At 40.2% G+C, this 23,412-nt stretch overlaps 1 protein-coding gene across 3 annotated transcripts in view; it reads right to left on the reverse strand.

Annotated features, from left to right (window-relative positions):
- INPP4B (inositol polyphosphate-4-phosphatase type II B) overlaps positions 1–18,173 on the reverse strand; it is a 320,380-nt gene extending 302,207 nt beyond the window's left edge. For all 3 annotated transcript variants that reach the window (XM_082050912.1, XM_082050914.1, XM_082050913.1), the window contains exon 1: positions 18,077–18,173. The gene's annotated coding sequence lies outside the window, so the exon portion shown is untranslated. The remainder of the gene's footprint in view (positions 1–18,076) is intronic.
- Between the last annotated feature and the right edge of the window lie 5,239 nt (positions 18,174–23,412).

Below are 23,412 nucleotides of genomic sequence, written 5' to 3' on the forward strand. Positions count from 1 at the left end.
GGGATAAACATACACATGACAGCTGGTGATAAGAGTCTAAATAATGAAGACTTACCTTTCATTAAGGGCATTAATTGTGCCACCGTGGAGAAAATCTGACTAACTCCAAGATACACACCTAGAATTTCCAAAGCAGTTTCAGATACTGTTCTTCCCTGTGTCCTTACTGGTGGCTACTTAGTTCTGTTAAATGGCTGCTGCATTTCACCCCAACATCAAATACACGTTTTAAATAAAATAAATAAAAATAAATCAATTCATAAATAGATAAGTAAAAATCCAGCAACAGAAAAGTTTAAGTATCTGGTTGCACAGTGTTTGGAAACATTTTGAAGATAAGAAGGGGAAGGAGGGGAGTAGTATCTAGATTAAATATTTCACTTCTCTATTCTGGGCTAATCCTTAAAAGAAGCTATAATGTGGCTGGTAGTAAATTAAACCCTCATCTTCTCAGCAACAAAATGGTCCTACATCCCCCTTCACCCCAGGGAGAGAGGTGCTGGAAGCCAATCTAAGCCTGAGAGAAGCAATTTACCCAAAGCACCTTATGCTTGGACTAATCTGAGCAGCACAGAGACTCTGACGCACCAGCTCAAAACTGACATAAATTAGAGAAATCTCAATTGAGCCTGAAGAGAGAAATGTAACGGTTTAATCCTCCACTGTCCCAAAATCCAGCCCTGTCCTTCAGATCTTGCACCCTGGAGACGATGATCAGTGCTGGGACATCTATTTAGTTAAGAGAAAAAGAGCCCAGAAGACAAAACCTATCTGGGTTTTCTCAGTAACACTGCTCTGCCCACAGTGGTGCCAGGCGGACCTGTGACAGCAGAGAGCTGTGCCACCAGCTGCCACACCTACATCTTAAGACATATCAGCAGCATTTATGCTATTTACTCTAAAACAGAGCATTTAAAAGACAAAACTACAGAAAGGATAGCTTGCCTCCTAATATCAACCTGCAGGAACCATGTTTTACCACAACTCTTTGCCACTCCTGGCCAGAGCTGAGCTTGTCTCCTGTCTGCCACAGTTCTGGCCAGCAGTTTGCTGCTCTTCTTACACGGCAGGCATCACTCAATATGATTTTACTGAATGCTTTGTTCATTTATTTTGTTTGCATTCACAAGTCTTAGGTTAAGTGAAAGGCTAAGTACAGATTCAAGCTTGCAGTCCATATCTATTTAAATACATGTCAAAATTCTGAAATGCTATCATACCAAAATACTTCCATCAAATCCCTTATCCATAAGAAAACAAATAAAAGGAGGCCTAGCTTGAGGTCAAATTTTACAGTCATTAAACGAGCACAGCTCCCACTGACAGCTGCATTCTCTACTTTTTCATTTAATTTCCATGGATGCTGATAAAACAATTAATATATTTGACTTGTAATTTGCATATTAAAACTAAAGGAAGAAAACCACAGTAAAAAGCAGTAAAAAAGAAAAATACAACAGTAAGTTTCGGCCCCCAGAACATTGGCCCAAAAAAGTATAATTTGCCTGTTTTTTATGTCCATAGGGAACTCAGTCCCGTGGTACCAATTCTACCCCCTTCCTTTGTTGGGTCTGCTAAAATATGCTGCTGGATTGAAGAGCACCGGTTCACCGGGAGCTGCTGACAGGTACACACAGATTCCAACTCAGTACTGCAGTCAATGCAAACGTCGCTTTCTGTTGTTTGAGGGGTTTTGTTCTTGTTTTGGGTTTTTTGGTTTCAAAGATAAATTATGTATTGCAGTTACAGCATTCAGGAAACATTATTGGGTACCAGGTCATCCAGTGCAATAAACACATTGCTGTCCTGTATCAATCGACTATAGAATGCTCCTATTGCTCTTTTATTTCATATGATGGAACTCAGTACTACCTGGAAAGCCCTTACAGGCTCTTGTGTCTTTTTCTGTCACTGGTAAGAAGTGACAAGAGAAAGTATTACAAATACAGACTTGTTATCACCCTCCCATGGCACTTGGTGACTGGACCCAGACCAGGTGAATCCAGCATAGTCCACCTAGAGTGGGGAAAAAACACAGCAAACACCCTTCACTTGAGAAGATACTGATTTTAGTCACTAACTTGCACTTTTTTTGCTATCATTAGATTATCTTTTATTTCATGCCTATCTCCAACATACATTTCCAAGTCTTCTGTTATCCTATGATCATCAAATCTTATCTGATCACAGAATAAAGCTCTTGCTCTCCATCAAACAAATGATTTACCACTAAACATTACTAATATCCAATTGCCTTGTGACCAGTCATACTGTCCCAGTAGGATAAGGAATCAGTCATAGTTTTACAGATTAAGATTGCTTAAGTAAGATTACTTATTCCTGTGTTGGATCAAAAAATTATAATCACTCCCATTCTCTTCAAATGAAAAAGGGTAAGTGGATTTTTTTTTTAATTAGCATTTTGATTATGGCTTGCACAAGATTTGATAGTCACAAGGCAATTTATTTGTAGACTGTCCAAATAAATTACATTTTATTGATAAGCTATATTAAAAATGTAAAACTATTTATTTTATATTTGAATGTCATATCTACACAGGCATAGAAATGTAAATTGAAAAAAGACTATTTTTTACATGCAATTGAGAGAGGTTTTTGTTCAGACTTTTCTTTATCAAAACAAAAAAAATACAACAGCTATCTGTCATGCCCTGAAGTGAGCTGCACTTAGGTTTTATAAAGAAAAACAAAGGCAGAAACTAGGAGAAATACAGAAATGTCATCTTTTCCCTTGTTCTCTCAGCATGTCTGTCATTTCTCATTTTTCTGGTCTAAGAGTTTCTCAAACTGCCCAAAGGTTTGTGCAATCAACTTATTTGCAGCTGCCCTGCCATCACCACCAAAACCAGAAGGCAAGACATATAATGAGACAGTTTATCTAAACTTTGTTACTTTTCATTTGATTTCCTTAGTCTAAAATAACATGCACACCTACACTTCTAACTTCAATCTTCTTTTTCTTGTCACTGCATTAATGGAATTTGTCAGAAAATTTTGCCTCAAGAACTGAGGAAGAACACACAGACGACAGCAAAAGGAACAAAGGGACTGTCACTTCACCTCCAGCTTTCCAGGCTATCAGTGCCCATCAGTCCTAAAAAATTCTCCTCATGATCCTTCATACTTATCTCCTACTTCAATTATCCCTGGCTCTCATTAAGGAACTACCCAGCCTTTCTTCCCACAAAGCTGGGTTTCCACCATAAGTTCTCTCTAGAAAAACTACTCTATTCCCAAACCTTTCCCAGATAAACATAGCATTTTTTCCCCAGAAATTCTCTACAAGGCTGTACCTAAAATGCTCTTGAACAGTTTTATGTATTCCACAAAAAAAAAAAAAAAAAAATCCATCCAGAAACTCTATACTTTTTTTGAAAAGAATTAACCCTCCTGCATTCAGTGTGAATTGGGGCAGAAATCCACTTTTCAAGACACAAAGAACAAAGAGAAGAAACGATGAATGAATGTATCATTTCAGTATATGACAATACATAGTTCTAACCAGATGATGAAATAATTCTTAATGATATTGTGTTATAACTAAGCCAAAGAATAGGAAACTGAGCTGGTTAAGTAGCTACGAGCATAACAAAAGCAGCCCTGCATCCTGGGGCATGGAGGCATATGGGAACCAGAAGAAATCTTGCAAAATAATTCTTAAAAAAAATATATTCAAGACATAACTCACAGCAAGACACTGAATAGAACCACTAATCTGTTCTGTTTTTAAATCAGGATGCAGATATAAAACGGAGGACCTTAATTGAGGTCAATTTCTTAGTCTGATCTGAATCTTCTGTTCCAGTTAAGCCATCAACTTTGACCAGCAAACCACCCTCCAGCATGAAATCTAGTGGAGTGCCCCAGGGGTCAGTGCTGGGGCCAATATTATTCAATATATTCATTAACGACTTGGACGAGGGAATTGAGTGTACTATCAGCAAGTTTGCTGATGACACTAAGCTGGGAGGAGTGGCTGACACGCCGGAGGGCTGTGCTGCCATCCAGTGAGACCTGGACAGGCTGGAGAGTTGGGCGGGGAATAACCTGATGAAATTTAACAAGGGAAAGTGTAGAGTCCTGCATCTGGGCAGGAACAACCCCAGGTTCCAGTATAGGTTGGGAGATTACATATTAGAGAGCAGTGTAGGGGAAAGGGACCTGGGGGTCCTGGTGGACAACAGGATGACCATGAGCCAGCACTGTGCCCTTGTGGCCAGGAAGGCCAATGGCATCCTGGGGTGTATTAGAAGGGGGGTGGTTAGTAGATCGAGAGAGGTCCTCCTTCCCCTCTACTCCACCCTGGTGAGACCACATCTGGAATATTGTGTCCAGTTCTGGGCCCCTCAGTTCAAGAAGGACAGGGAACTGCTGGAGAGGGTCCAGCGTAGGGCAACGAAGATGATTAAGGGAGTGGAGCACCTCCCTTATGAAGAAAGGCTGAGGGAGCTGGGTCTCTTTAGTCTGGAGAAGAGGAGACTAAGGGGGGACCTTATTAATGTTTATAAATATATAAAGGGTGAGTGCCATGGGGATGGAGCCAGGCTTTTCTTGGTGGCAAACAATGATAGGACAAGGGGTAATGGGATCAAGCTGGAACACAAGAGGTTCCACTTAAATTTGAGAAGAAACTTCTTCTCAGTGAGGGTGACAGAGCACTGGACCAGGCTGCCCAGGGAAGTTGTGGAGTCTCCTTCTCTGGAGACATTCCAAACCCGCCTGGACATGTTCCTGTGCGACCTCACCTAGGTGTTCCTGCTCCAGCAGGGGGATTGGACTAGATGATCTTTTGAGGTCCCTTCCAATCCCAAACATACTGTGATACTGTGTGATACTGTGAAATGCTTAAAACCACACACATCCAAAAGGACAATTTACATAATACATCCTGCTTCTACATAGGCACTTCTGTGAATGAAGAATAGAGTTGTAAAATACAAAGTTCCAGGGACAGGCCAGCACAGAAGTATGAACTGTGCCAAACCAAAGGTCACTGTAGCACTGACAGAGATTTCCACTTCCAGCTTTGTTTTTCAGGATCACGGTAATTTTAAAATCTATGAATATAGATGTTAACCTAAATTCCATCCAGTTTAGTGTTTATTTAGTTCAAATGTAATCTAACTTCTGGCAGACACATACAAAGGAATATTTTATGCCTTATCCTTTAAGCAAAGAACGATTAGTAAGCACCAAACTCCCAAAGGAACTATGAGAGATATCTTACCTATATCATCAGCAAAAATGACTGTAAGGTATTTCTTACGACCCTGAATAAAATATTAATGTTCCTTAATATTACTCTTAACATTAAGAATCCTCACATTTTAAATATTAAATCCATAACTAAAAGATGGAAAATTACTTGCAAAAAAATGTGTTAGATAACTGTGCCCTGTAACAATATGAGTTTGAAGTTGAATCTAGTTGCTATTATCAAGAATCACTGCCTCACTGAGCCAAAGAGTTATACATGGACATATACATGGACAAGCTCTGACTCAAAACATGTACAAAATTATGTCAAAGAGGCACGAGGTAGTAGTACAGCTGGACACAACAGGAAAACTTGTTAAATACTCTTAATTTAGTGTAAGCACAGCAGCAGAAGCTTCTTAGGAGAATGCTGATTTCTTCCTTTTGGTTTCACGGGTACCTCTGGTGTGTCTATGTTTCCTCCCTTGCTGCCCTTCTGGCACCCAGTTTTATAAACGTTCATTTATACACAAGCACTCAGTTCTGGCTTTTTCCTCCAACTATAATAAAACAGTCAGTGACTAATACATCTACATATACCAGTAATATATGAATTAATGCTGCTATTTGCAAATACCACATCACATATTCGATAACAATTCAGTAAATCAAGTACAAGTAAAAGTGCTATTTCAAACTGAAAGCTTAAAGCATTCTATTGATTTATTCTGAATTTTGGCTTGCAGGTCAAGGCAGCATCCACACCACCATCAGCTGCACAACCTCATGCAAACAGCATTTCCTTGCTTGCTCAGGTGATGTACGGTTCAAGCTCACTCAGAGATGAGGAATGACTGGCCAGACAAGATATTATTTGTAACAATTTATCTATGAATTTCTTTGAATATTTTGAAAATGTTAAAGTCCTGGAATAAGACCTACCGAGACTATACTTGGTATACAGAGCTTCGAGATCTCACACACGAGCAGCAAATTTCTCAACTGATTCTCTCATCCACTCACTTCTTACTCCTCAATCTTACTTATTTTGCATAATAAATTACAGGAGGAAGATACTGGCTTGATACTATTATCCCACCCATATACAGTATTATTTTCTGTGGTTATGACATGCAGGCTGGTAAGAACCGGGAGGACAGATACTTAACAAGCCATTCTGAACCACCTAGCCAAATCCTTGGATAAATTGTGGAAAAATAAAATAAAAATCATAGTAATGCTGTCAGCTTACTAAACTTGTTAACTTGTCAGCTGACTAAAGCTCCTATTCCCAGTGGAGGTTTGAGGAGAATGGATACCACAGGAGTTGGCAGAAAAAACTGGATTTACACTGATTTTGTAACACTTTCACCTCTGAGAGCAGAAATCTCTCTCAACACAGTAACCAAGGGGAAATGTGGCAAAAAGATATCATCAGATTTTGGTACTGTAGACTAAAAATCCCTCCATATTTCCTCCTTTCAAAAAATTAATTGGTCTTTTCCTTCTCACATTGCCCAATATTGAAGAGTCATTCATTCTACATCACATGGAATACAAATTAAGGCTTCGTCAAGCTTCAAAACTGTTGGCTTCACAGTGGTCTAAATTCATCCCCTACTACAATAAGGTGCAGCTTACGTAATGCTTCTTCAATAACAATGCATCTTCCGTGTGATTTAGGATTTGTTCTGTGGTATGCTAATATAAGTTAACTTTGTGATTCTCAAACGTTTGCTTTTACTCTGTCAATTATAAAGTTATTAAATAATTTCACTATGGACCCATATATTTTTTTTAAATACTTTTCTAGAATGTACACTGGGTTGCTTACTATGCATTCTTTCTAGCCCAATTTAAAATAAATAAATAAATAAATAACTACCTACCTACAAATAAATCTCTGTTGGCTGCTGTAACTAGATAAATTATTAAAAAATAGTATCGTGTTGTTTTGGATTTTTTTCCTTAATTTCTAAATACATAATCATATTTTCTAGCAGTCATTATCTCATTAAAACTACCATTATCCATAAATGAGATAGAATACGTTTTTCTATAAGAAAAAGTCTTATGAGACACATTGGTAGAACTTCAAAAAAACAAAATTTACTTGGTTATGTATCATCAAGGCCAACTAAGAGACAAGGTAGTTTTATACTTGTGGAGTACTCGGTAAATACTAATGGAAAGGTCATAAGATACTTATCTTCCAATAAGCCAAAGCAAATGCAATTCTTGCTATAGATCTTGTATTCCTCCTTATTTAGAAAAGGGAAATGAAATATTTTATGATTTAAAAAAAAAAAAAAAAAAGAAGTAATTAAGTATCCACTAGTTAGGATAAAAAAAATAGCTTCTGCATACCACACTGTTTATACATTTTTAAAGTAGTGACAAAGAAAGTTTAGAAAGTTCCCTTTCTAAAATGTTGCACTTACAGGCCAACTGTTAATGTCTGTGCAAAGTCTTATGGTTTTCCAACATATTTCTTTGATAAATGGGTTAACCAAATTGGATTTTTTTTTTTTTTTTAAATTAAGTTGGTCCCTTGCCTGGAGCAGTCAGAGTTGTTTACCCACAATGGCCATGAAATTCCCTGTGTTTGATGATTTAATTATCTCTTCCTTGCCTGATAATTCTTTTAAGGCATTTCCTTTTTGTGTGGCATAGCAAACAAAAAAAAAAATTCTCTGTCTTCTTCTGTTCAATTTTATGAACTTACTTACACTTTGTATCCCCTTCTTCACATATGGTCATATTTAAGTTGATAGACTAAGGTAGTATTTATTTTAAATACAGTATAAATTATTTTATTTGGTTTTAGTTACCTGAGCCACTGCAATCCATCACCTGTACAGACACCTGCTACCTACAGATATTAGAAGATCTCAATTTTGTTTACTCATTTGTGACCATTAAGGAGGCAGCCAGCTCACCATTCCCTCACATACACAGAATTTCACTTAACACAAACAGGGATGAAACAACCTTTGAGGTAAGAAGGGAAGGAGCCAAACACACAAAGACTTAATTGTTAAAGATTCAGGAAAGCTGCAGCACTGAGACTGTTCACGGCATATTCCTTCGTTTCCCATCTGGTAGGACAATTTCTGCCAGCCCTGATGTTTTATGACTCTCCAGAGGTTCCCTGCTCTGCAGGCACTGGCTCTCCTCTGGTTTCTCACTGTCATTCTAACACAGGCACATCTCCCCTTGCCTGTTCAAGGGACCATTTGACCAAAATGTAAGTCTGAACCTCAGCCCAATAAGACTTTCAAGAGAGGACCTGTAATTCCTGCCAAGATATCAGCACTTCCGGATCTCTCTGACCATCCTGTCCCTTCTGTGCATTTCCAGAACCAACACAAGAAGGGCTACATCACCGATAATTTTTAAAATTTAGTTTCTAAATGAAGCTAAGAACATTTTTTTAGAAAGCAAAACTCAAAAGCCAAGATGTTGCAGAGTGTTCTCCTGAGCTTAAGTAAACTTACCACACTGCGAATAGGGTCAGAATCCGCTCCCATCACTGAGGGGAAGTGAGAGATATGTGACATTGCTGACTATACAAAGACTCTTTTGAATTATTTACTACAGCAGAAATAACAAATCATCTAGATGTAAAGCTACAACACTGCTCCAAATACAGAAATGAAAGACCAGGGTCATAACTGATGGGCTTGTACTGTCTTTTAAAGCTGTTTAAAAATATATCTTCTGCTATGTTTTCAGTATTCCTGCACTTTGTAATTCAATATTTCTACTTTAACCTTCAAACTATAGCAAGAGACATTGCTCTTTCAGAACACAAAAATAGATTCTCAAAGATGATGTTTTTCAGAAGTTAGAAAGTATCTGACAAGAACACAAATTGCTACAGTATATTATGTAATTATTAATAATTTGTAATCACATTACTATCCATTGTAATTATTAATATTTAAATTATTCCTTCATCAGTATATTATTTAAAATAGTCAGAGGTGCACATGTTTTGAGGTGCTTTGTTGTTTGTTTGGTTTTTTTCCCAATCAGAACAGTTCATGAAGACAAAGCTATTCATTATTATTCTTGTATTTAAGAAACAGGTAACCGCAAATGTCAGGTAAAATTCCACTTTACCTGCACTATGCTGTTTTGATGAACTAGATTAGACAGAGAGGGGAAAAAAAATAGAAAGCTGCTTCAGGCAAAATGCCTAAGCATGTCATTTTATTGTAACATACCAAAATTGGTTGTTGAGGTAATTTCAGTGCATTGAAAATGAGTAACTCTTCTGAAAAAGAGTACAGTTTTTCTGTGTTCTCTTGTTGATATAATTCTTAATAAATATTCATAGATAACTCTAGGACACCTCATTAGCAAGCTGTTCAACAAGTTGAGCAAGTGCTGAATTAGGCATTTAAAATAATTATTATAAATGTGCCTCCTAAAAGTAACATGGAAACAACTGTAGCATGTTTCTTAGTGGAGTATCAGAGTTACTTAGATACGGTAGCCAACAAATGCTACCACCTGGAAGAAGACTGCAAAATTTGGCTGGACTAGAAAAACAAGCAGATGACTCCACCTGGCTTAGCTTCCCCTCATCCCCACTCCTCGGTAAGAAGTGACTAAATAAAAAAAGCTTTCACCTTCCTTGTAACATCATATGACCACGAACAGTAAGGTAAGAGCTTACTTTGGTAGTCCGATGCATCTTTGATCACAAAGCATGTCATGGGCATGATACATTCAGTTGCATCTCACGTTGTCACAAGATCCATTCTCAGGAGTAGAATTTTAGAGAACAAGCTGCTGACCCTCAAACCATAGCTGAGTGCTAGCCCAGAACAGAAATCTCAGGAAACTGGGTGACCAACCTCCAGGTTGAGGGCTGAGACCATCACACCTGCACAGATCAAGCCTCCTCAGCCTTTATGAAACACCATCCCAAAGTGGACAAAGGGATTTCAGTCTCCCCATGATGGCTGCAGGTGAGAATGTTGGACACAGGATCAGACAGTCTATTTCTGGAATACTTCTTAGATAGATCTAAAATAAGCTGCCATTTAATCTTGCTTCAGTGTCTGTACCCCATTCAGCCTGTGAGTCAGTCAGTAACTATTATGCTTTCATCAGGGATCCTCTCTATCAGGTTCCCACACATATTTAGCTCAATCTTCAGCCACAAATTGTAAGAAAACATTCACATTAATAGAGGCATCCACAACCTTTTTTTTGGAATAAACTAGTGTTTCACACGCTTTTCCTTTTGTGCAAGGTTGCCGGTTTGTCATTCAATAAAGAACGCTAATTGAGGCAAAACAAACAAATTATCTGCCAAGCCCAAGAGATCCGAACTGAAACATCGTATCTCAAGTCACAGTTGGAATTCAAGCAACAACTAAGATTCCGAGCTGCCAAGGACAATTTACACAAGGTTTCCTTTGCTGCAGTCTATGAATGATGAAGCTAAGCTGAATTTTCAAAAGGCTACATAAACATAGAGGGACACTACCTATCGTGTCCCTCAAAGACCCACAGACACACATGCAGTATGGCTCCAAGCACAGGTTGACTGACACATCTACCTTTTCTGCCAGTAAATCTTTCACATTATCTTCAAAATACTGCTATTACAAGTATCAATGATACTAACACATGACATTAGTAGCAGAAAAGGAAAGGGAAGTATTCCCTCACTAAACACTCCTACTCTTTTACAAGATCAATTTTAGTGCCAAGTACCACACATATTTACATGTATCTTTTGACAGCCCGAGTACGTTTAATAATTCCAGTACACAGATAGCTTTGCTTTTTCCAATACACAGTTTCAAAGAAGCTACTGTGACCAGGCTTCTCACTTTCATGAGAGAAAGAAAATCCAATTTATAAAAACAAAGCTTTCATGGTGGTACATCAAACTGCTCTCTAATTTCACTTGCAAATATATAACAAAGCAGTTCAACAACTATGCACACAACCTTTATAGGTTGGGTTCTCTAATCTCTTATGCTTTTTATGCTTTAGTAGGGAAATCTGTCTCTAGGCTATCACATCTTGACGGTACAGAAACTGATTGTAAGGTTTCCTGTAAATGTTACTTTCTCCATCTTGATCAGAATTATTATTATGCTGAAGGAAAACTTCGAAAGCATTCCAAGACGCACCAACAAAGGGTGTACTTCGCTCACAACAACTGTCCTAACCCTCATTCTCATCGAAGCTCCCTTGCAATGCTTCAATTACATTAAGATGCATTTGGGCTTTTCAAGGCTAATAGATCATACCACTTTTTAAAAGACTGACATCACAGCAACTGGTTTTACATTACATTACTTCACATGCATAAAGAATAAACTGCAACAGTATGTACAATCAATAAAATTGCCCTAGAGATTAGGTACAATTTGTTTTAAAAAACAACATATACATATCAGATCATCCTATGTAAATGATAAATGGTCGTAATGCAGCTATAAAATACTAAAATGAGGTCTCACAAATCATTCCGTTTTATCAGTCAATAGATTTTGTCATACTATTATAATAATATACATCTCAAATAACATTAAAAAATACATATATTTTTCCTAACCAATAAATAATTACAGACACAAACAAGCTAACCAAGATTAAACTGGAGACTGAATGTTCAGTATGCCAGCTCTCTTGCAGTACCTGCGCAAACATATTCTCTTAGTCAAACAATATCATTCAAGACAAAATTAGACCATGAAAAATAAGTGACCTCATACTTAGCAGGAGTATCTGCAGTAAAAATATGCATATGAACTGAGCCATGAGTGTGGCAGCTCTTGCTGGGTTTAAGAATCCAAATCACTTAAGACTTGGTATTTTACACTGCCATCTAGTGTAGGCTATATTCATACGTTCCAAGCTCCCAACTACCAGCATCTGAGGTATCCAAAACAACTTCCATAGAAATAGTAGCCACCGCTTTTGTTTATTTTACTTGGAAACTATCAATTCCTAGAAGGCAAAGACTACACTAACCAGCTGAAACAAAACACCAGAACTGAATGATATCAGACACCAACAGTAGGAAAGCTGAGAAGACTCCTAGAGATACAACAATTAGGAATTATATACATATATTTTTAACTCAGTGGCTAAACAATCAAACATTATTCCTTTGCAAAAAATTTTAATGTAGATTCACTGAGTGAATGCAGGTTTAGCATCTGTGCTTATATAGAAATTAGAGATCAAATTAAACAGTATTTCTCAGTAGCAGAGAAAATGCTAATTTCAGCGTCTCCTCTTTTCCCTATTCCAAGATTGAATCACTGATCACCACCCGACACGCCTGATCACGCTGCTCCTGCAGAAAGAGCCGCTGTGCAGGACTGCAGGAAACTTTGCTTTACGATGAACTTCCCCCACGGAGGCACCGTGTCCATCGCTGTCATTTCCCGCTAATGCAGAGAGCCAGCGCCACGCGGCCGTTCTACAAAAGCCACACGAACTATGTGTCATGACAGACAGTAACACAGAAATTCCAGTGTAACTCCATAGCTGCCTTTAGGAGGGAAGGGAATAAAAAAAAAAAGAAGAAAAGATACCCAACCACAACCCACACACATCCTTGGCTAAAGCAAAAAGGCACTTTTCATACACACTCCAACTTTTAGACTATTAATTTGAAAATATAAGATCTTATCATCAATTGAAAGTATATTTTTATAACTATAAAAATAGCAGACTGACGTTATTCTGAAATCAAATGCATTATCTCCTACTCTGAGTACCAAATTCTGCTCTCATTTACCACGTAAACTGGAATAACTCATTAAAGAGATTAATTCTAAAATTATGTCATTATAGCAGAGAAAATAATTTCATCCTATTAAACCCGGTTCTACTGATACCTGTTTTCTTTGGCCACCTACACATACACAAAGCAAACAAAGTCCAGGCAGAACAGTAATGTTACTGCTGTAATAGAAACACTGTACAACACCAAATTGTTGATGGATTCTGCTTAATGCTCCATTTGCACAGCAGTAAATACACAAAATATCAAGTCACATTTAGCACATAGACTTTTATACCCATTTTCATGTTCTTGACTCATTTTTGTAACAGAAATATACACCCCAGGTTCAGTGCATCTTCCTAGCATTGCTATAATATGGTAATAACATAGTTTATAAATAACCAAACAATACAAAAACCTGATGGTATATGAAGAACTGTGAGAACACAATAAAAATCTTATTTCCCACAAGAGTTTCTCCTTCCTAATTGTCCATTACACATCCACCTATTATAATTACATGAAAAACTGAAGTCTTTTTAGTGCCTCATATTAAGAGATTTCACTCTATTTGCTGAATTCATGTTTTTGCAGCAAGCAAGAAGCTCCTACTGATGAGTGCACAGATAAGAGAATGAAAGAAATTGATAAAAATTAAAGTGTTTTAGTTATTTATATATGTTAAGTTCAAGAAAAAAAAAGCTTCTCAAACAGACAAAGCCCAGATTGACTTTACTAGTGTACTGAGGATAAATTTTCGCTGAGGTCACAGCACTGGGCAAAATTTCATAGAAACAAGATATACAACAAAATGAAAAACATCCATCAAAAAAATGCAATGGATTTGATTTTTAATGCCATGAGCTTGATAAACAGCCTCACATTTAACAACTTTGACACCACCCTATGTCAAGTAAGCACCTTTAGTTTGTGTTGTCTTCTGGCTTTTCACTAAGTAGAGTCTGTCAACACTAAAAACAATCTAAAGAAACCTATGGGACAGATCACTGACAAACAGGAAGAAGAGGCTTATTTCGGCAGGCTGAGGCAAAAAGCTTATTAGCATCCTAACCTATGGAAATCAATATTAAACCTCCTGTGAAGCTACAGAATTGAAACTACTGTAAGTGAAGAACTGTCTTACCCAGTCTCTTCTGGATTCAGAGGGCTGGTAAGTTCTACAAAACTTGGATCTAAAACACCTTAGAAGCAGAAATAATGCTACATTTTTAAGTAGTCATACTAAAGATACTGATATCCAACATTTTAAAACCCATTGTTGAACTGTGTAAGCAAACTTCATCACTGTAAATTTCAAAAGTTTACAGAGTGAGTGAATACAATTTGTCCTATTCACTCCCTCGTAACAGACAAATTAATATAAGTACCACGTACAAGCATAAGATGCCCACTTCCCTTTCTCAGCATACCTTGCCAAAAAGGTATATAAGATTTTGAAGAAAGACAACGTATCCTCTCTCCTAACAGCAACTTTCATAGTAGAATGCATTGTATAAATCTGATTTGCTGTTTGAGACTCTGCTCATCTGTTTGATTTATGATGACAGAAGAAACAGGAACCTCTACTGACCTGGACAAATTAACGGAATCTACCTTTGCAGACTATGGGGAAAATAAACTAAAGAATCCTCCGTCATTAAGTTACAGGGTTTTTTCTCTTGTTAACATGCAGCTGGCAAGCAGCTAATGTAGTTTTCCAAACAGCAGAAAACTGAAATTCACAGATCTCAACTTCTTTTTAGAATTGCCAGCGTGAATTTTGTACTAAGATGAGCAAGTCTTTTTCATTGAAATCCTCTGTCACTGTGACCACATCAATGAGCTGAAGTCCAGCACCACACTCAAACCTTGCACAACCCAGCCAGCCTTTTAAGTTTTGTCTCAAGTTTTCTGTAACAGAACAATTATCCAGGACAGGAGAGCCTGTTAAGCTAACTGACTAGATCTTTACTTGGTAGAGTTAAGGAAGAAACAGGCAGTCCTTTTAAAAACAAACAAAAAATTCTTAAGGGCTGCAAGAGCAAAATCAACTGTGACTGCTCCTAAAAAATGAGAAGGAGAATCTTGGACAAAACTGTCGAGACGCTTCCAGGTTTGTAGGTGAAATCAGGGAGTGTGGGGAGGGCTCCTAAACCCAGGGCAAGCGGTAGGCAAGACTGAAGGCTTGGCGAGGCCAGGACTAACAACTCTCCCCAGATAACATTTCACCCCTCCACCCACCCCACATTTTGACATGTGAAGTTAGATTTTCAAGTTAGTTTAAAAAGCCAAGGAAAAGTATTTAATTGAATTTTATTTATATCAGTCCAGATGACTTTGGAAGAAGGAATCCTTCCTCAAAGGTGTGATAGATAACATTCACCATTCATCAACAGTAGCACTAAAACATTAATGTAATACAAAAGATTTAGTAAGCCAAACAAAAATAGCTCTTCCTAAAAATTTCCATCAGTCAGAGCATGTGGCATACAGGAAAGGTTAGGAAAATAAAAATTAAGGGGAGAAACAAAGGTAACTGCTCAAGTGTTTAAGAAAGCTAGATCAAATTGTCATGAATTTTGAAGAAACACTAGTGTTGGGAGTAACTGTCCACCTTTCAGTTTGTCTCTCTCAGCCAACTATCTTAATTGTTCCTGTAAATATGTTATATAAATACAAAAAGTATTGTTTGCATATTTCTCCGCAAAAGTAATATGCTAAAAATATATATCCATCACAAGCTAAATAATTCTTCAGACACATCAGTCCCACTACTTTCCTCAAAATTCACAGTGAATTTAGGCCTATTCAAACAATTACTTGACCTGCAGACTATTTTGCAGCCTCCACTCTTTACTGTCAACTAGCAGCACTGTACTCCACAGGCTGACCTCAATGCTCTGGGCAGATCTTCTAGTCCTCGGGATTTTTGTTGGGGTTGTTTGCTCTTTTTGGGTTTTTTTTGTCATCTTGCAGTACAGTAGACTTCCAGGTACTAAGCACAGTATTAATCATGCATTTCAATTCACAAAATCTTGACCTAATGTCACAAAAACTTCAGGTCAGATCAGAAGATAAAAAGATGGTCATAAAGGAGGCACCTGGATACACCTACTCCAACTGATATACCTTAGCCTTAAGAAGATGGAATTCTTTGATCAAAGAGAACCAAGGCAGCCTCACAGATAATGCTCTCCAGAGTGCAAAAGAGAGATCAGCAGCACTTGCAAGGTTTGAAGAATCCATGGAGAACTGGAACTTGAAGTTTTAGGTAGTCAAAAAGAGCCAATAAAAGAAAAGCTTTATATTACAGACAGATTTAATCTTATCTTGAGCACTGTAGGAACGGCCAGAAAGCATAGGGAAAAAAAGCCAAAATAGGGCTCTGAAGTAGTAACACGGCCACATGCTCCCACTAATGTCATCAGGGCTGTAAAAATCTCAGAAGACTAATTTCTGCTCACATTAATCTTGTGACTTGCATCTTCATTTTAGTGGAATTATCAGAATGTGTGAAGTACACAGTCCTGCATGGATAGTTACAATAATGAGGATTTACATGCACAAACCCCATCCAATATACAGGTTCACAGTGCAAAAAAACCCAAGATACTCCAGGGCTTTAAAGCTAGTTCAAATTTAATCAAGAAATTCAAAATAGCATTTTAAAAAATCAAGTGATTGGAACATTTCCTTTTTAAAAACTACTATCACATTTGTAAATATTTGTCCAAACATAGGAAGTTTTGTTAAGAGCGAATAATTTAAATAAACTCTTTCCTTCATAAAGACCGAGAAACAGACATTTTCCCCTATCATTCTTGCTATGCAGACATCCCTTCAATGTAGATAGAGGGTGTCTGTAAACCAGTGAAAAACTAGTCTTGTTTTTGAGATTCAAAGACAGATGTAAATGACATATATATATATGGCCTGATTTTAGTGTATCTATTTTAACACATCATTAATGCATAAATAAACAAGTAAATTTCTTCTGGTGAGGAAGAGATACGGAAACCTAATTACAGATCAGATGAAAACATAGCTCCGCAAAGACTTCATCCCATTATTTTTACTTCAAATAAGGCACCGTTTAGCTTTGGGGACCAGGCAAGCAGACAGCACAAGCTCTACCATTCATGCTTCAAAAAAATATGTGTGTCACTTTTGGGAACAGAAAAGAGAGCTCCACTTGATCACAGTTCAGAAATCAAATACAATTCCTCCTCCTCCCCGCCCTTTTCTGGCTGATACCATTTCAAATTACAACTTGCTCAACTTATCTACACGTAAGACCTTTCTTATGGTTTCCATCACATTTCAGCAGACGCTGTTATTTGCAAGATGGGGATGGGTATCCTGTAGCTCAATTACTCTACCAAATTAACCCCTTAGCAGCGCCTACGGAGCCTCATACCCGCCTCACCATTCAAGAACCCCCAACTTTGAAACATAACAGAAAACTGTTGCAAATAACGTCCTCAGCCCCCGCAAAGCCCCTTCAGAGGAGCCCCGGCTGCAGCGGCAAAGGGGGCGGACAGGCACCGCGGCCAAGGCGGCACCGAGACTCCCCGGCAGGAAACGCCGGGGATGGGAGAAAGTAGGAGAAACCTCCAGCGGGTCTTAGCTGGAAGTTCTCCCGGCACGCCGAGTCCCTCCCCGCGCCGGCGACCCCCGGAGAGCGGCGGCGGGCCGGGTGGCGGTCCCTGGGGCGGCCGGGCCGCCTGCCTGCCTTCAGCCCCGGCCCTGAGGGGGCGCGGTGCCTTCGCCGGAGGCGGGGGAGCAGCAGCCGCCCGCAGCGCACCGGTCGCCTCGCCGCCCGCCGGGACCGCTCGTCGGGTTGCGGCGGCGGTCGGGAACTGAGCGGCGGTCCCCGACGAGAGCTCCTTAGGGCTACGCACGCCTTGCGGGCTGTAACCTTAAGAAACTTGATAAGGGAATAAAAGGGAGGGACTTCGGCGGAACCCATTCCCAGCTTTTCATCTCTCCTGAAGCGCGGGAGACAGCGGGGAAACAAGGAAACAAAACCCTCGCCCGGTGGAAGGAGCACCCCCGCCCCGCCCGGCCCTGCCTGCCCCGAGCGGCGCTTACCTGGCTGGCAGCTGGCTGCCCGCCCGCTGGGGCGACCGGCGCGACACTTTCCCCCGGTGCGTGCGTGTGTCGCTGGGTGGCTGGCGAGCCTGCTATTTATAGTCCGGCGCCTCCAGCAGCGCGACAGCGAGACGAAATGAAGGGCTGAGCGCCCTGGGAGCCGCGCCGGGCAGCCAGAGCCCAGCCCGCCCGCTGCCCCGGGGAGGGCGAGTTGTGGCTGGCGATAGCCGCGGGCACAGGCGCTCCTGTCCCCCGGCGCCGCCCTCGGACCAGTCTCCTCCCAATGTCACCGCAGCCCAGCGGCGGCTCCCCGGCTCTGCGGCGGCCCCGCAGGTAGCGCCCCTGAGCCCGCAGCGACGAGGGGAGCCGAGAGCTGCCCGCGCCTCTCTGGCAGCCCTGCGGCCGGCAGGCAGCGCGGCACGGCACGGCACAGCCGCGCAGAGGTGACCCGCTGCTGCTGCTGCTGGAGGAGGCGAGACCGACACTGGGGTGTGGGAGGGAGAAGCCGCCGCTTGCCATTCACCTCCTGCCGCCCAGAGGGAGCCCGGCCTCCACGGCCGCCTCTGCCGAGTGCCAGGGACTGAGAGGAGGCGGTGGGAGCTCACCCAGCCCGAGGGGACGGTCGGAGGAGGCGGGGGTCCCTCCGGGGGAGGCCGGTGCTAGCGCTGGGCCCAAGCTGGCAAGCTGCTGACTGGGTTGGGAAGCCCTGGGCACGGTTACCGCCGGGAAACGTTAGTCGCTTTCCCCTCGCAGCGCTGGAAATAAAGGCTCCCAGAGAGCCCAGCGAAGGGCTTCTCAGAGCCGCTGGGCTGGCTTCTTATCAGCTGCAAAAGTTTGGTGTGGGGGGGATGAAGTAAACCCGTTCCTGTGAACAAGGGGGTGGGAGAGCTTTCTCTAGCCTCTGGAAAGTACTAATGGACTCTGTAAAGCCGGGCTGGGAGCCGCAGGCCCCTGCTCCAGCTCTGCAGGAGCATCTGGGGCTGGTTGTGTTGAGGCAAGGCCGGGGTGCTTTTTGTGCTTTGCTTCTTGTAAATAAACGACTTTGCATCGAAGCTATGCAGAGCTTTAGCTAATCAATCCGACTTGCTCATGAAAGCCACTTGAGGGGGTCCTGGTGGCACAGCTGACCCCTTCACCGTGCACGAAGCACAGCTCATAAATGCTGCATCTATGGTACGTCATCTGAAAATTGGTTCAGTACGCAAGGCAACAGAGGAATTAAGTAGTTTCTAATGCATCTTACTCACTTGATAGTAATCTTTTTGCAATCCAGTTTTTTATTTCTGTTGTACGTAGATATATTCCGGTATTTCAAATGTTGATTAATCCTGCTGGGACTACTTGTGTACTATAGCAGGACACCGTCTGGGATTTGAGCTGCGTAAGCAACTCCTAAACCATCATACACAAAACAACTGAAGTTAATACAGATTTAATAGCTACTTTAGCTTACTCAATAGCATTAGTTACAGGCCTGGATTTCAGGGTTTTCTGTGTCATAACAGCTACAGTCATCTACGTCGTACCAGGACAAAGCCCGACAATTATCTGTGAAAAGTAAAGTTGATTTAGCTTCAGGAGCTTGAAGTCAAAGTTATGCAGAGAGACAAAGTTCTGAGTAGAGGGGAGCTAACCAAGTACTCACATTATAAGTTAGATAAAAATTGGAAGGAAAATGCTGAGAAGGCACAAGAGGGAAAGATTTGGTCTTGTCCAAACACTTAAATGTAAGAAGTAATACACAAAAACCTGGCTTGATGGAACTACCCGTTTATGTAAAGCTACCCATGCATAAATGTTTGCAGAATCAAGCTCATATTGAACAAACCATTGTAACAAAGTGAAACTGCCTTAAACTCAGAGATGAGTCTCTCGAGTATCTCTCACGAACAATATTTTGCTTCTCACAACAGGAATTTCTTCTTAATCTTCTTCTTGTTCAATTTTTAATGCCTCATAACATAACACGTAGCAGAAAAGATCCTGCCGGCGTAGGAATTGATACCAGCAGGCTCAGAGTGCTACCAATGAAAATCTACCTTGTGAACAGGGAACGTGCAAACCTCAGCTAGATGTAAATCATGAGTAGAAGGTGTTTCTGTCTCTGTGCTCCCTTAGGAACTGAACACTACTCAAGTTAGCTTGTGGTTACTTTTCAAATGAAGGCAATTCCAAGCTTCTTAGATGTGTTCAGAACTGAGGACAAACTCTGTAAAATTGATGTCCTGTTAGATTTGGAAGGAATTGTTATGAGAGCGCCTGCTTACTTATTTCAGTAATGAAACCTTAAATACATATAGCACTGAACATACAAGGAGCAGTTATCAAAAGTATTGTCCCGAAGTACATTTCATCTTGGGCAAAGCTTTGTTGTACAGCTGGTTACACTGCAGAGAACAGGAAGGAAAAAGGCTTAGTTTTAGATTACTCTGATGTTAAGATGCAAGATGTTACTGGATTCAGAAACCTACCATATATCAGTATGGGAAAAAAAAGATAAGATAACTGAAGTTTTATCTCCTTCTGAAATGTTTTTAAGTGGATATATAGCCTAAAACTCTGTTTCATCATACAGTCAAAATTTTCAGAGCTTGAAATTACACTTAAGCATAAAAAATGTCTGATGTTCCAAAGTACTGAGCTCAAAATTATTTCAAATGTGTTTCAGTGCTCCCTACCTCTGAAAATCACATTTCTTTAAGTGCCTACATGTGGATTTAGGGTGTCTAACTGCATCCATTCAGGCTTGAAAAATTTAGCCTACATATACCTGTGCTTCATAATAAATGTATCAGAAAGCTTCAGACAAGCTATAAAAGCATCCTCAAAAAAGCAATGCAGTCTTGAGCCATTAGCAGATGAGACACCACCCAGACAAAGTACTTGGCTGTATAATTCAACTCATTCTGGTATATGGAAAGTATCATCTGACTGTAGTAGCAGCAGAAAAATTAAAATGAAAAATCTACTGGGGCAAGTTTTTTCCTATTACTTACTTACTGGCATTTCCCAACATTTTCCAAATCAACGTGTTTCTTTCTCTAAAATCTCCCTTTCTGCTATCTCCCCAACTTCTCTGTATGACCTTATGTATTCCATCTTACAAATATTAAGTATCTCTAAGCTTCCTGATCTGATACTATTCTGTGTGTCTGTAGAGTCAAATCAAGAGTCCCCTACTTAGTGTCAAAGGTGAGGATAAGGAGGTGAGGGAGCAAACAAGAAATTAAACTGTGACAGACTTTAGACTTCCCAAGGGAACAGTGCATGGAGCTATTGGAGAATATCCCTGCTCAGCTAACCAGATCCAGTCTGCCTAGCAAGGTTTACTATTTCCAGGCCAAGGAATCGGATCAAAGGGAACACTAAATCATTAAAGAACTTCAGGATGAGAAAAAGAAGTAGGATTTAATGGCCTGTCAGGAGCCGGAGCAGAGCCTCTCTGCTGGAGAAGCTCTAGCAAGCAATCTGAGTCTCCCAGTGCACAGGGGGAAATAACAGCGTTGACAGGAATTTACTAAACTTTCAAGGAAAGGCAAAGGTCTGAGCAAGAGGAAATGCAAATCTTTATTGTTATAGGCCTTTGCTCAGAGTACATTTTGATGGATAGAAATGGTTTGTTTTCAAGAAGATCTTTTTGTGTTACCTTCAATCAGTGTTCTGTAAAACAGTTTACCAAGGGAAAGGAGTTAACGTACACCAAACGCAATTGGGACTGTCATGCTAACCTTGTTAGGAAGCAGAGCTCTGTCAGCCAGAGTAGTTAAATTTAGGCTTAATATCAAAGGGGGACTGAAAAGGATCTAAAGCATTCTGTATTCCTGAGCACTGAAAATCATTTGAAGCACAGCTAGGGTAAAAATCCAAGACTGCGTGTTCACAGGACAGTTAGCATGAATGACTGCATAGCATAATTGCATTGCTTCTTCATACTAGCCACAATACAGCAAAGAATATTGAATTTATACCTGCTTTTTAACTGCAAAGAACTAGGGAAGCAACAATTAAGTCCTAATGAAAGCATAAACCATTCCCATACCAGTGGCTGATCACTCTCAGCCCTTAAAGCCACCTCCTCGTGATGGAACCAACAGCCCTGCCTGAAACCAAAGGATGCTTCAGGCACTGAACCAAAACCCAAAGCACCAAATGAAAATCAGCAAAAACACATCCTAAGCAGGACTGAGCTTGACTGGTACAGCTTCCTGCATACCAGTGTCACTATAGATTACAGCACAACATTGAAATCTGTGAACTATGCCAGGATCTTAACAAACAGAATCGGTGACCGTGAACTGCAGTGGGGCTCTCAATGCCTCACACCTTGTTACTTACACTCATGATGAATGTGTGCAAAAAATTGTCTTGCTAATCTAATCATGATTTATACCAAACACACATTACAATGCAGCTACAGAATGATTGCAAAAGAAGCAAGAAGATGGTGAACGAGGTTCTGCAAGGGAACTGAAAACCATGCCTTACTGAACAAATCCAGGTCTTGACTGTTCTGTGTGGGCAATCAATTGTGCCAGTGGCTCCAGCGAGGCTTCTGCAGGCCCCCACCGACATAAAACGCCCTGCAGGATCAACACCCATCAGAGGTAGTATGATTGATATAACGGAGGTGAAGCTGAAATTGAGACAAATATCATACCACCAAAGACTGAAGAAAGCAATGTCAAAGGAAAACACTTCCTCAGTTATCTGAAACAGTAGCAGACTTTTCATCAAAAAACAATGAGGGAAAACAATACAGAACCGCTGGAGAAAACAACTGCAGAGATACTATCAGACTGTGTACCAAATGAGAGATGGGTGGTAGTGCAAATAATAAAACACCCCAAACCAAAATGAAGTCTTGTGCTGAGCAGATTGCACCTCCTGCTGAAAGACAGATTTGCTTCCATTACACTTTGGCAGTATTTATTGTATTGGTTGTACCAGTAGGGAACAATTGTAACAAAGTAACCCAACTTAAATGTTTTCCTGTGTATTGGATACATCATGCAAATATTTATCATCAATGCTCATTTGACCAGAATTGCACTTCTTGCCCCAGTGGTAGGAAAAAGTCAATCAAAAATCCCAGAAAAGCACTAATCCACTATTATTGTTCTCTTTTTCAATACCAGTTTCTCCAAGTTCACTGTGCAATGTTCTGTATAAAACCAAGGAACCACAAGCAAAGTTCCAAATGACAGCAAACATGATTTTATCTCTAATGTTATCTTTGAAATATCATATTGATACAACACAAAATGCTGAACAGCATAAGCCCACTCTACTGTTCCAAATATGATAATGGAGTGACTCTATTGTAGTAGATGCTATGT

Source organism: Streptopelia decaocto, assembly GCF_964273445.1.
Source record: "Streptopelia decaocto genome assembly, chromosome: 4".
NCBI lineage: Eukaryota > Metazoa > Chordata > Aves > Columbiformes > Columbidae > Streptopelia > Streptopelia decaocto.